Source organism: Pithys albifrons, chromosome 1 (genome assembly GCF_047495875.1).
Source record: "Pithys albifrons albifrons isolate INPA30051 chromosome 1, PitAlb_v1, whole genome shotgun sequence".
Classification (NCBI taxonomy): Eukaryota; Metazoa; Chordata; class Aves; order Passeriformes; family Thamnophilidae; genus Pithys; species Pithys albifrons.
In genome coordinates, this window is record NC_092458.1 from 79,253,263 (window position 1) to 79,267,186 (window position 13,924).

A 13,924-nucleotide genomic window follows, 5' to 3' on the forward strand; every position below is an offset into this window, starting at 1 on the left:
AAGAAGGCTTCAGGGTGACCTAGTTGGAGCCTTCCAGTACCTGAAGAGTGCTTACAGGAAAGATGGAAAGAAGCTATTTACAAGAGCATGTAGTGATGGGACAAGGAGGAATGTGTTCAAACTGAAAGCAAGAAGGTTTAGACTAGATATTAGGAAGAAATTCTTTACTGTGGGGATGGTGAGGCACTGGAACCTGTTGGACAGAGAAGTTGTTCAAGGCTAAATTGGATAGAGCTCTGAGCAACCAGTGAAGGGTATCCCTGTTCACAGCACGGGTGCTGGAACTAGATGATCTTAAACATCCCTTCCAATCCAGGCATTTTATGATTCCATGAAATACACTTTAACTGAAAAAAATCTTTCCCAGTTGTACCCTGGGGCCATGTTCTTAGTACCCTAGAAGTCAGCAAGATCCATAAACTGTAATCTGATTCCAGCTCCATGAGATAAAGATCCAGTAGCAAACAAGGCACTGAGACCATCTCAGCAAGATCCATGGACCATACAACCACACAGCCCTCTAACTCTTCTCAAAATGAGATGGCAGTAAATTAGAAGGACAGCAACAGGAAACTTCACACGTAATCGTTTGCACTAAAACTCATGTTGTCTTCTGCTTCTGCTATTGAGCAATAGGAACATAAAACCTCAGTGGATTGGTGTTTCATATTCTTTCTGTATTGGTGAGAGTAAAAAGCATAGGAACATCTAGACTAATGGAGTTTTACTTGACAAACACTATTTTTATCTATCAAATACATTAAAAAAACCATAAAAATCACACTACCAAAACAATCATTCACTGTTAATCTTCATGCCTGAAGAAGGGAAACCGGTAGAAAGAGAAATAACAATTCAGGAAGGAGGTTAATTATGTGCTTTTATGTACTACTAGAAAGAGTTCAGGCTATAAATAGCCTATATTCTTCCATGTGTGCTTCATTTCTAAGTTTGTATTCTATCAAACATCCTGCCAAAATTCAGTCAGAGTAGAAAACCATGTTGCAAGATTGCATGAAATCAGTTCAGAAGTTCTTAAATTTAAGATTGCTTCAGAATTATTTTTTCTGCATGTTAAAAAGGAGGAAAAAAAAGCTTCCAAGCTAAGTCCTTATAGTAAGATTGTTTACTCTGTGTTAACGAGTGATTCCAAGCCCTTGTGCTTCCACCCATGCACACTGCAAATGTCAACTTCATGTTAACCTAATAGACTTTGTCCAGTCTGTCTGCTGGGTAATTACAGCGGCTTCTTACCAGACAAACATACAAAAAAAGTGGGTGCCACTGGATGAATGTTGCTTAGTCCCTTTCAGCAGCAGCTCTCTCCAGGACTAGACGATGGTATTTTAAACCCCATGTTACTCTGCTTTGTCTGAGATTTGGGAACAGTGCTTAGCTCCACACTCTGTTTTTGTGTTTCATGTGCCAGGCTTTCCTTGCAAAGGAGGAGGTCAGATAGGGAAAATATATCTCCAGCCGGAGACATAGGCAATTCTCTGTTCTCATAAATATCAGAGTGCTTCTCAAGAGCTGCTAACCAATGTGCCTGGAAAACTCAGGAATTCAGATATCAAGTATCATTCAGTATCACTTTAACATTTTAGTATTATACAATATTTTAGGGAGAAAAAATGCATAGCACTTTTACTGACTAGTTTAGGGAAACGAACCTCTCATATGTACCCCCTTTTGAGAAGGAGAGTTATATTGAACATTAAATCCATGGAAACATGCTTGCGTTCACATCTGTCTGGAAGATTTAAGCTATTACCAAAGACTACTGAGCTGTAAGTTTTAATACGCAGTTGGGTTATCAGAGCACTATGGCTCATGCTTATGAGCATGGACCTACAGCCACTTTCCCACAGGCCTGTGACAAACCTTCTGCCCTGGGTAACCCAACCCTGCCCCACCAGCTTCAGCCTGAGCTCTTAATGCCAGGCTGTGATCTAGCAAGTCTGTACTGTGTATGAGTTGAACACATCTATCATACATGTCTGTCCTGCCAGCTAGCTGAGAGAGCAACATTAACACCACGAGATCTGTCAGAGCCTTAAGTTATACCTTTTTCCTTTCTTCTCCCACCTATTATTTGTCCCAAACATCTTTTCAGGTAATAAGGCATACGGGCATATCAGTTTGCCTCCAGCCTCCAGATTCTGTCAAGATATTAATAATCAATCTTAAAACTTCTTTGAGGACAATGTCTAAAACCAAAATGCTGGTCTTACTTGTTCTACCCTCATGGAATTTCCTGGTTTTCTTCACTTTGTGCCTCATGAAACCAGTCAGACCTTGACTCTGTGGCTCTACCCTGGACAAATATAGTGAGCTCTCTGCATGGGCGACTTATGCACACACCCTCCAAAGCCTCAACACTAAGTTAATAGTCAGCAAAACTATAGATGACCAGTAAAGAAGAAGTTGATCTAGTTTTGATAGCACATGTACATGTCTTCTGATTTTGTTTTTTCATGCTTCCTTAAAAAGAAAATTCAGAACAAAACCAGCTGCTGCAAAATGAAGAGAATGTCATCTTGGAGAATACAAATTTAATATATTGCAAAACTAGTCATTAGTTTGCCATATGCTTGTTTTTCTAGACAGACTCTTGCTCAATAAGTATGTGCTAAAAATTTCATTCTGATCTTCCTAAAATAAGGGCGCATGCTGGATTTCATGGATTTCAGCTTTTAATGCCAGTGATTAACAAATACTTCTGACTAGGTAAGGAGCAATCAAAGGACTGTAAAAGCAATCCTGACTGCTTAATATTTTTATACATCACACACACACACACACCATATTTTTGGGTACCTATACCAACCTCCAGTTTGCAGTAAGACTTGATCTCATTGCACTCTCAGCAAAGAAGGCTCTTTGCAGTCTGTGTTCAGCAGTTCTTCCACAGGCAAGGAGGTGACTGCCTGGAAGAGAAGAGGATCTAAGTGAGAGAGGTTGTGAACTCAGGAGGTAGAGAAACAAGTAACAAAGCAAGAATGAGCATGAAGAGCAATGAGGAGGCACTTCACATTGTGAAAGAGAAGCCTGGCTCCTTTTACCTTAGTTAAGCAAGAAAGGAATAAGGTCACTTGATCTGGCATTTATTTGGGCAGAAGTGTCATTTATTTTTGTAAAAATGAAGTACACAGCCGGATTCGCTGCCTGCTGCTTTAAAAGAGCCTTTGGAGATCCCAGAGCTGGGACTGTACTTTGTCTATCTTGTGAACGGGAGAAGACAACCTTGTAGCAGAAATATCACACCCCCCACCCCCTCCGAGTTGAGGGAGATCTGGGGGCTGTTTGCAAAACCACTGCAGATTCACAGTCATCAACACTCCTAATTTCGGCACAAACTTCCCAGCTGGGGTTTCTTCCCTTCACATGGAGTTTTAACCCTTCCATTCTCAACTGCACAAAGCTGTGCTCACTGTCACACAGAAAATCCTTGCAGTATGGACCTTACAATGTCCCCCAAGGCCTCAGACCAACCAAAAAGGAAAGCATCACACACCGGATAATCCCACCAGGCTGACAGGACGCACCAGAAACCCTCCAGACAGCTGTGTTACAGGAGCCAGCTGGGCTCCTTGCTGCTCAAGAAGGGCTTGAGAGCAGTGCCAGAAGTTCAGGTGTATGTTGAGGTGCTGCTCTTCACATTCCCGACAATGGACTTTCCTGTCTCCAGGATGACAAGAGTGAAGGAGGGCTAATTGCTTTCCCATACCTTCAGGCCATTTCAGGACTTCTTCAAACTCAAGACCTCTTACAGTCTCTTTCTGCATTCAACCTGCTCCTTTACCATGGATATGGGGTAAAGAGATGATAGTGGTTCTAAATCAAGCAGGCATCATATGCTCCATGCATTTCCTGGGGGCTAAGTAGAATGGTTTCATTGCCCCTTGCAACACTGCAGAAAGATGTTTGGCAAGGCTTTTCCTGTGGTGTCCTCATGAAAACAAGAGCCAAGGTCCTTATAGAGGGGCATAGTAGGTGATGTTCAGATTGGATATTAGGAACACTTTTTTTCACCATGAAAAAAATGTCAGTCAGTGGGACAGAAGCCCAGAGTTTCTACACACTCTGTCCTTGCAGGTTTTCAAGACCCAGCTGGATAAAGCCCTGAGCAACCTGACCTTGTCCAGAGATGATCCTGCTTCGGCCAGGTTTTGGGGAGTGAAGCCCTTCCCAAATTGAATCATCTCGTGATCCTAAACCCTTTGAACCTCTTCTTTTCCAGGGCAAGAGAAGTCCCTGAGTGCTGTTCATCAAAGCCTGCAATCTCCCTGCTCCATGCTATTGCTCAGAAAGACAAGCTTCCCTGTATGTGGACTTGATCTCCTGCTCCTACAGGAGCCTTTTGACAGAGATTTTCCTCTCTACCTGAGGCATGTTGAGGAGACCATGGTGTTGAAGCAGAAAGATTTATTTTGTCTGCTAAGATTTATTTTGTCTGACATATTTGGGAAGGAAGGGAGAACAAAGAGAAGCCATTTTTGTCCAAGCCATCACAACCCCTGAACCAGTGAATTCAGCAGAAGTTAGTAGAAGAAAAACCTCTCCTTGCTTTTTTTCTGGTTTTGTAGAGAGAGACTCATTGCTCCCACGAATAGCTAAGACTTTGGGCCACAGCTGCAAAGGGCACAAATGCATCCTTACACAAATGAGAATGCAAGTAGTGCTCTGAGGTGTTTAGCAAGCACTTTCTTGTATGCACATGTTTTCTGAGCAAAGCTTGACTGTTCTTTAAAATTATCCTCTTCATAAACTGTTGCATCAAAGCAGTGCAAAACTCTGTGAGGAAAACCACAATAAAGCTTCAAAGAGCCATTTCTGAAATACACCCTATCACACATTACATCACTTTTAGAAAGAAATTACATCGTTTGCATGTCAACTTCTAGACATTGCCTTAAATAGGACCATCAGGTAGCTTGTCCATCTTCTGAGGATATGAGGATATTCAGCTTTTCTACCCTGTTGAGAAAAGATTGCCACATTGCTGTATTTGTGCTGCACTGATAATGGCAGACACCCAGTTTAAAAGCAAGATTAAATAACTGCAGTAAGATCACAGGAGCAGAGGCAAAAGGGCCAGCTGCCTCAGACCTGAGCAATGTAATTGCAAGCCCTGTGCTTGGGCCAGCCCATGTGTCCTGCGTGCTGGTTTGTGGCTGCTGTCCAGCAAAAGGAGTTCCAGAAAGTGACCCTTCAAGTTACATGTCCCAGAGCTCTGGCACACTGAGTATTGTTGCTGTTATGTGAAGAACTGCACTGCTCGTACCACCTTGAATAGGTGTGGATACTACCTTGCGCAGATGCTAAGAAGTACTTAGCAAGTCAGAGGGGACAAGAGGTTTTCCCTCTTGATCTGAGGAGTGTTACCTTTATTCCAAAGTATTCCAAATAACATCTAAATCTGAAAGTGCCCTTTCCAGAGGCATTCAGCACACAAAATAATGTTTTTTTCATGTTCTCTGAGCAGAGTTTTTCAGCAAAATTATGGACTAACTGGGGAGAATGTCCGATTCCTTACTAGTTTGGTGACCAGAAAACCAGAGGCGCATTTCAGTGTACACATTGTAAAACCAGAAATAAGGTTCACATCATTTAAGCAAGGCTTGGTTTCATCCAAACAAAAATTCCTATACTTCGTAAAACAGTGGTCCACCACTGTAGTCATGTGTGCTAAAATCAGTTGTGGCCTTGGAATTACCATAGTGAAGTCATCTTCATTTTGGGTAACTATGAATCAGGTGATGATGCAAACCTGTAAGATACCCCCTCCAGTGCTTTTCACAGGTTTCTATGATAGGAAATACTTCAGAATGACATTAATGTACTCTGCTTTTTCAACTTCTGATGCAAAGCATCCATGTACTGTGAAGCAGAGTTAACAGGTTGATTTATTTCTGTCTCTTAAACAGACGGGCCAGACCCTGGTCCTGATTGCAGCTTCATGAATCTATGGACATGTCAAAAGGGAGGTCATATGCAAAGAAAATGTACGGGGGTGTGGCTCAGTCCTTCAGACCTTATTTCTCTTCTCCCATCTCAACACTGCTGTTTTACAAAATTGAGCTGGTGTAAATAAATGTAAACTCTCTATGGGATCATCACTGCACATGTCTCCAGAGGGGTTTCCACTATGGGATGCCTTGTGAAGTCTCTGTTGAATGTGGGTCAGTGCAGGAATGTTATCACTATAAAAGCAAGCAGATCTTCAGGGCTAAAAACTGGAGAAGACATGGGGTTTCACTCTTACAGAAGCCTTCTTTTCCTGTTTTGGAATTTGCAAACTTACATGTTATACAATAAATCAAATACACAAAATAGTGTATTGTTTATAGTGCAACAGTACCTAGGAGTTGTCAGACTCCATTGGGGTAGGTCTTGTGCAAAGCCAAAATAAAGTGACAACTCCAAACCTTTGTGCTTTGTTTCCCTGTGATTATCCATGCTCTAGACAAGACAATAACTAGAGATAATAGATGGGGAGAGCAAAGACATAGTGAGAAACTATCCCTCAGCTTCTTACCCAAAGTGGTGTGAAGCAATCCTAAGGTTAATGCAAGCAAGCCCTGAAGCTCTGTAATAGGTCTGATACTGCTTCCAATAAAGCAAAAATTGCTTGCAAGAGGAAACAATCCAAGGAGAATCAAAGCAGAAATGAGAACAGTAAAACCAGAGCAGCAAGATGAAAAACCCAAAACCAGATCAAAACAAAAGACCTCAAACAAAACAGAAAACAAAAAAATACAAGGCAGGAGAGGGATAAAAAAGAGAGATGGCAGTTTTATAATTTTTAAGGCTCAGATCATGCTGTGACAAGTAACGTCAACTGCTGGCAGAAAATTATATGTAAAATCCATAATTTTAAGATGAATGAAAAAAATAAGGGGTGTGTTTCAGTATGGGTACATCTGTTTTGTACTGATTAACACATATATTCTGCACTACAGATAAGTGAAGGCTCATGGTATATCCCCCTGCTTTTGACACAGAACCATTTCCACCTCACGAAATGGCTCACACTTGACATGATTTGAAAAGAGGCTCAAATTTGGAGCCCTGGCGTTCCTCTGCTCCATTGTTGCCTCCTCCTTCCCTGACTAATTAACACTGATGATTTTAACAGACAGGCATTTTATGCTTGTGTGCTGTATTTTGCATTTATGATGAATTCAGGGCAAATCACCTTTGACTCCTGTCAGTAACTCACACCATGCAATGCAGGTGTGCCAATTCAGAGCATCACAAATCAACTCATTCTTGTAATTTTGCATTTATAGAAGTCAAAGTACTCCTATTAATATGGATGATGTCCAAAACCTTGTGTACTGTGATTGTCAAATATCTTGTGTGCGCTGATGTTGCAAAGACTTCTGTGGCACAATTTCAGAGCATTGGGATGTATTAAGGCATCTCAAAATAGGTGTAAATTCCTTTTAATCATCTTGGACATATTTTTTTTGTTGATATTTTAGAAAATACATTTAGAAATTATGGGACCATTTCCTTTTTTTGTAAGAAAAATAATTAATATGCAATGAATGGCTTTCTGCAAGTTTCTCAAATGTATTTGTAGCAAAAGTCTCATGTTTAAAGATGAGAAGAATCAAGACAACTAACTCAGTGGCTATACAGATTGAAAACAGTCAGCAGATTCTGATACTCAATTTATTCTATTAAAACCAACACTAACTCACTTAAGATTTTCCCTGAAGAGAAACTTTGGTTTCCTTAAGGAAATAATGATCAGTTAATGAACAAAAGAAATAAACAGCCTAGTGTTATTTTCTTATTTTAGCATCCTTCAGATAATAGGCAATTTTAAAACTAGTAGCATAAGTTAAGTGTGGTTCTTTAGATTCTTTAGTATGGAAAATCCTCTTTCAAAGGATAATTCAAAACGGGAGTCTAAATTGGGTTACTTACTCTTCATGTGTTTTATACACATGTCTACTTGCAGAATTGTAAGCCTGGAGATGTGCCTCTGGGTCAGAGAACTCAGTGCGGACTGTCGCAAACAGGCTCCCTGCAATCCTCCTAAAAGAGGGCACTCCAAGTTTTTCCCCCTTTTTTTGGACAGACAACCCAGCAGCTTTATAGGTTAGGAGCTGCCTCCTGATTTCCACACTGAATTTTGACCTAGGCAGTACGTGCCCATCAGCTGCTATAACAGCAGCCACTTGGCTTCAGGTTACACATACCTTTGTCTCTGGTGTCACCTCCTTCAGCGCAGTAATAGCCAGCAATGGCGTGTCCTGCATTTCCTAATTGTCTGGAGGCAAGGAGTGAATGGTAGGGCTGATAATAAGCTCCTTTATCCCCTGTAAATCTAGACAAGCAAAGTGCACTTGCAAAACCTGTAATTTGGATTGAAGTCTGATTGCATCTGTGTCTCAAAAGAGATAAGGAACAGCCTCAGATAAAGAGCTCTATAATCACATATGTAAAACAAGGTGAAAGGGTCCAAGACAGACTCCATTTTTTTGTGGCCCTGGTAACAAAGATGTAAAAAAACAATTACAAAATTAAGTTAGTAATAAACAAGAAGACAATTACAGGAAGTTTTCTGGGAGAAGACATTACATTTTTTTTCCTGCTAGACTTCAGGTTTGATTGAAAAATGGAATGTTTTAGGTTGGCAGCATTTCAGAAAAGGTGCTCCAACCTGACAAGCTCTTGACACACTTTAAAATACATCAGTTGTATAATCCTCAGGTGTCTTAGACTAACAAGGAAAGAAATAAAAGAAAAAAAGAAAAATCATCCAGTGTTTGTTTTCAAAACTCACAATGAAAAAGCAATACTGAATATTCATCATACGCACAGGATTCTTTAGTACACAAAAAGTTTAATTAGCATTTGGCTCTGAGGTCACACCACACACTTGCATATGTGTATTCAACCTCTGCAGCTCCATTTTAAAACTAGGCAGGACTTCAGCTGAGTTATAGATTGCAATAACAGAAAGGATGGCCACTAATCACTTCTAATTTGGAAATATCCTTGATCTTTTCATCCTTTCTCAAAAAGAAGCATACCTGATACAATCCTGGAAAGTTTCTCATGGCCTACAGGCAGCAATACATAGCAATAAACAGAGAATAGCTATCATTTGCATGGGAGCTTACCTTGTTGCACTTTAGCAGTTGATAAAGCACAGGAATGACTTATGGCTGTCTTCAGTTTCCCAGCTCCTATCAGCCAGTAACAATCTGTGGTGCACTGCAAATTCCTTTTTACCTGCCAAGTCCATGTGCTCCACTGACCATGCTGAGTGTGTTTTTGTCACCAATTCCTGCGGGACTCCAGGCAGGGCAAGCACCACTAAAAGCCTTGTGGGTGACTCAGGCTCCCCTGAAAGGACACAGTTTTGTGCACAGAGGACTGTGTGTGCTACAGCCACACTTTGCATTGCCATGATTGAGGCAGCACACAACTCCATGGCACAAAACTGATTCGGTTTTGCAGTGGGCAGCAGAGCACCCCGCAAGAGCTGGGACATAAACCACATCTCAAAGAGCAGTGGATGGATGACCTTTTGGCTTGAAATAGGCATAACCTCGTGAAAACCAGTATTTTTAACAAACTGCTGACTTGCATCTCAGAATAGGAAAACCTGCCAGAAGCCTGGGAGAAAATTGTTACATTACAAAAGAATTAGTCCTATTATGGAGGCCAGTTCAAGTCTACAGATGCTAGTGTAGTAAAAGAGATGCTACTGTACCAAGCACTCAGACAGAAAAGCTCTTAGTGGAAGAGATATGATGTTTCTGAGAAATGGCATTTCTTTCAGTGAAGGCAACTCTGAGGTCACCTAACATTTTTTTTATCTTCTTCACTTGCCAATGACTCACAGGGCTGAAAAGCTCTCCAAAAGTCACCATCCATTCAGTACCAGCTTATGTCTTCCAATTTAGTTTGTATATACTATGGGGCAATGTTTGCAGACTCTCAGCAGCTCACCCATATCCTTCTGAGTGGCTACGCCAAAGGGACCAAGTCATTCAACTGACAACTTCTTGATTCCTTGATGCCGTAATATTCTAGATTTAAATACCTAAAAGAAAGAAGACTTTAAAGCTGATCTTCTCTAGACTAAAAGTTATAGAGCTCCTGGTAGTTTTGAAGATAATAGGATATTCATGTTGCTTTTAATTATAGTGACATTTCCTGTTATTCCACCTTAACTGGAACATTATCTGGATATTTTAATAGTGCCTTAATCAATATGGAATTATCTTTATTATTTTAATAGTCATTACAACAGCCAAAGCAATAGTTTCCAGGAAGCTTTCATCAAATTTCCTGTTTCTAAATAGGAGAACAAACTCAACACCATTTAAATTATAACACGTTTTTCCAGGAACAAAGGACTTATATTTGTGTGCACACACAGGTTATGCAGAGAAGTATTCTGTGTATCATCTTTCAGGAAAAGTTGGCAGAAAAAAATAAGTTGTCTGTGGACAAAAGCCAGACAAACCAACTGAAAGGTGATATTTATGTCTGACTTATGGAATTGCATTTCACTATGATTTCCAACCTTGCAGTGTGCTGTTGGAAAATGACTCCAGCGATGTCGTTCTACAATTTGGGTGCTTCCACAGCACTTGCAGTGAACAGGGTTTCTTTTCCCCTACCTCCAAGGCAAAGTGTTGCACATCAAGATGTATATGCACACCCTCTCATTCTGTTCACAAAATTAACTCACATAATTGCTAGGAACCATCTGAATTGTTCCATATAGTAAGTGTCTTACCTTAAAAAACTTCAAGTTTATAGTTGCAACAAATGAATAAATATTATCTATCCACCTTCTAAAACTCAACAGAAGCAGTTTCACTGCAAGTAAACAGGATGTGTTCAATCATGCATTGTAGTATATAGTGCTGAACAGGCTTAAGTACTATGCAATAAAAACAAAAAAAAAAGGTAAGATTTTATAGTGAGATAATGATCATGTATAAATTAATGCTCTAAAAAATAAGTCTTTGAGTACAGCTGTTGGCTTTCTAAAAGCACGCAATTAAGGACACGGCTCTTGCAAAGCCATCTGCAGAACAGCATCTACTGTCTCAGTAAGGAGTTCATTTCAGAGCCTACGCAGGACCATGAAAATGCTCATATTCTTGCAACTTTCCAAAACAAACAAAGGAAAAGGCAGTACTGTTATTTTTTTAAAATTAGTTTCATTACACTGTTCTAACAGCTTCATCATCAGTAGGGATGATGATACACTAATGAAAGTATAGCAGGGTTTGTAAGGAGATATTATTTTTTGTCAGACAGATACAGCTGGAATAAATGTGTAGCTCTTGTGCACACAGACCCTTTTTTAATTCAGTTTTCCCTAAAATTAGCTATTTGTGAAGCACTCCAAGCATGTCATCTTTGTGTTCTCACCTTTAAAGTGGATGGCTGGGTACCGCCCAGGTCATTGTCAGCTTCCAGACTAGGGAACTGACTTGACTGAATAAGAACGATCCCTGGGTTTTTGCTCCCAAGATCATTTTCAACCAGTTTATTTCCTCACATCACTTCACCATACAGTCACACCCCCCTTCCTCCTCAACAAACATTGACAAGTCAAAGGTGCCAGGATTGAGACAGGCTAAAAATAAAGGCTTTATTTGTAATTATTTGCCAAAATTCTGTTTATAATCATTCAACTTATGGTGAGCTTATCCTCACATATGTTGTCACTGAAGGAAAATCTGCCTTTTCCCCATGTAATTCCTGCTGGCTGTGCCCCTCCCTGAGGGCAAGGAGCCCTGGATCCTTTGCTGAAATGATTCAGCTCACCAACCCAGCAGAAAGCTATTCACCTTCTGGAGGATTTTCACAGTTTATTTTTGAGGGGTTTTCCCTCCCATGACAGCAATTTCAACTACCTTACAAAAGAGACCAGTGCATACCATAGTTATCAGGAGGCCACTAGACTAACCACTCCCTTTGGGGACAATAAACCACCACATGACTGACTTGTTCCCTCCTTGCCCGACTCTCCTCAGTCTCAGGAGCCTTGTAAACAGTGATAAAACACAGTTTAGGGAGGTCTTATAAGCCATTTGATAATGTTCCAGTTTCAAGAGAGCAGGTAACAAGCTTACCTGAGCATCACCTTGAAGGACAAGTGTGTCAGCAAACACAGAAGATGTCCTATATATCTCACACACAGAGCTGTATTTCACTGACAGATCCAGGTATGTCAGTGTTTGTGAGCCAGGAAGATTTTTTTTTTCAGTGAGTATTTAGCTCAGAATTACTACTGGAGAGAAGGCACAGGTAAAATAAATTACAGCTGAGGAGTGGAATCAGAGTGAACTCAGCAGGCCTGACTGAACCATCCCTGCCTGTTCTCAATGACCATTGTATACTACCTCATTATGTAAAATACACCTCTATTTTCAATTACCTATGGTGACTCCAAGGCAATTAGAGAGAAACCCGTACGTTTTTGCACAATGACAACCTGCAGTGGCTATAAATTGAAACTGAAAATTGAGTCTCCAAGCATTGCAAAATGCAAAGAGGCAGGATCATCCAACCAGTGTCACGGGATGAGATGGAGACCTTTTCTGCTCCTGCACAAAGAACAGGAAGAACTGTAACACAGACCTTTTCCTAGGGTCGTTGGAAATATTTGGGTTCCTCTTCGAAAATGCAGATCAAGAAAAAAAAAGTAGACAGGATGATGCTAATGATGCTGTGTAGCCACATCTGATTAGACAGGCTTGATCAATAATGGCAAAGTGTATGCACTTGTATGGCTTGTCTAGCAAAATGTAGCTGCCTTTGCAAAAATGCAACTAAAAGCTCTGTTTTTTAATACCATACACTATTAGACAACACACTCCTAAGTGAATTGAGACAGCATTTATTTTCTTGTCAGTAACGTGGAAGCAATTCTGCTTTTCCAAACAAGCCAGTGCTTTAGGATCCTTAAAAGACTGTTCCAAAACAAGTGCAATGTGCTTTTATGTCTGAGTAAAAGCATCTATTAACTGGTTGCTCTAATAATCAGCAGCAAAACATCAAATTTATCCTTCCTCAAAAGGTTGAGAAGACAGAATAAAAGTAAAGTGATGGTGGTAAAATAATTTATTACTTAAAACAGTTAAAATTTACTGATGTAATTCCTAATCTCCTGAATTAAATCAATACAAAAATAAATTGGGACACTTATAGTTTAAATCTAGTTTAGCTTGTGAGTTATTTAAAGCTGCACTGTTGAAATGTGTGATGAGCATCTATGTGCAGATTTATACCAGTTTAACAAAATTCTTTTCAAATTTATATCCATAGTTAAGCTAGTGCATCATCTTCATAGCCAACATTTTTATACTATATGCATTTATGGTTCCCTGGAAAGGGGCTGTTTTTTATATAATTCTTTTTTTATATTAGGGTATATTTACTCATTAGCAAGTCCATTAGACTTCTTGATTGCACATATGTCTTTGGGGATGTGACAGCAGGCACATTTTGCATCTGGAGAGACAGAGGAAAAAGAATGACTTCCCTGCACGCCCAGCCGTGCACTCAGAGTCTCACAGATCAGTGGAGACATCTCTGCCCTAGACACCTGTCCCCTGCACAGTGTGGTTGTTGGACAAGCAAGATTTTGCAGGTCACTGAGACTTCCACTTTCAGCAGGGATTTTCTGTGCTTTTTGTTGACTGCTCCTGTGTGCAAAGGGTGGTTCGGGTTTTAGGGTTACATCCCAAGCAGGACTGGTGCCTTGTGGCTTCCTGGCTTTGACCTGTGGCTCGTGCAGAAACCCTTAATCACATTGTGACGCTAAACCCATGTCGAACGAGAGGCCTCATCCTCCTCATCCTCCTCATCCTCAGCAGGAAGGCGCTCGCCTGCCCTGGCACCAGGGACCAGCCTGGCTGGGAACCTCTCCCAG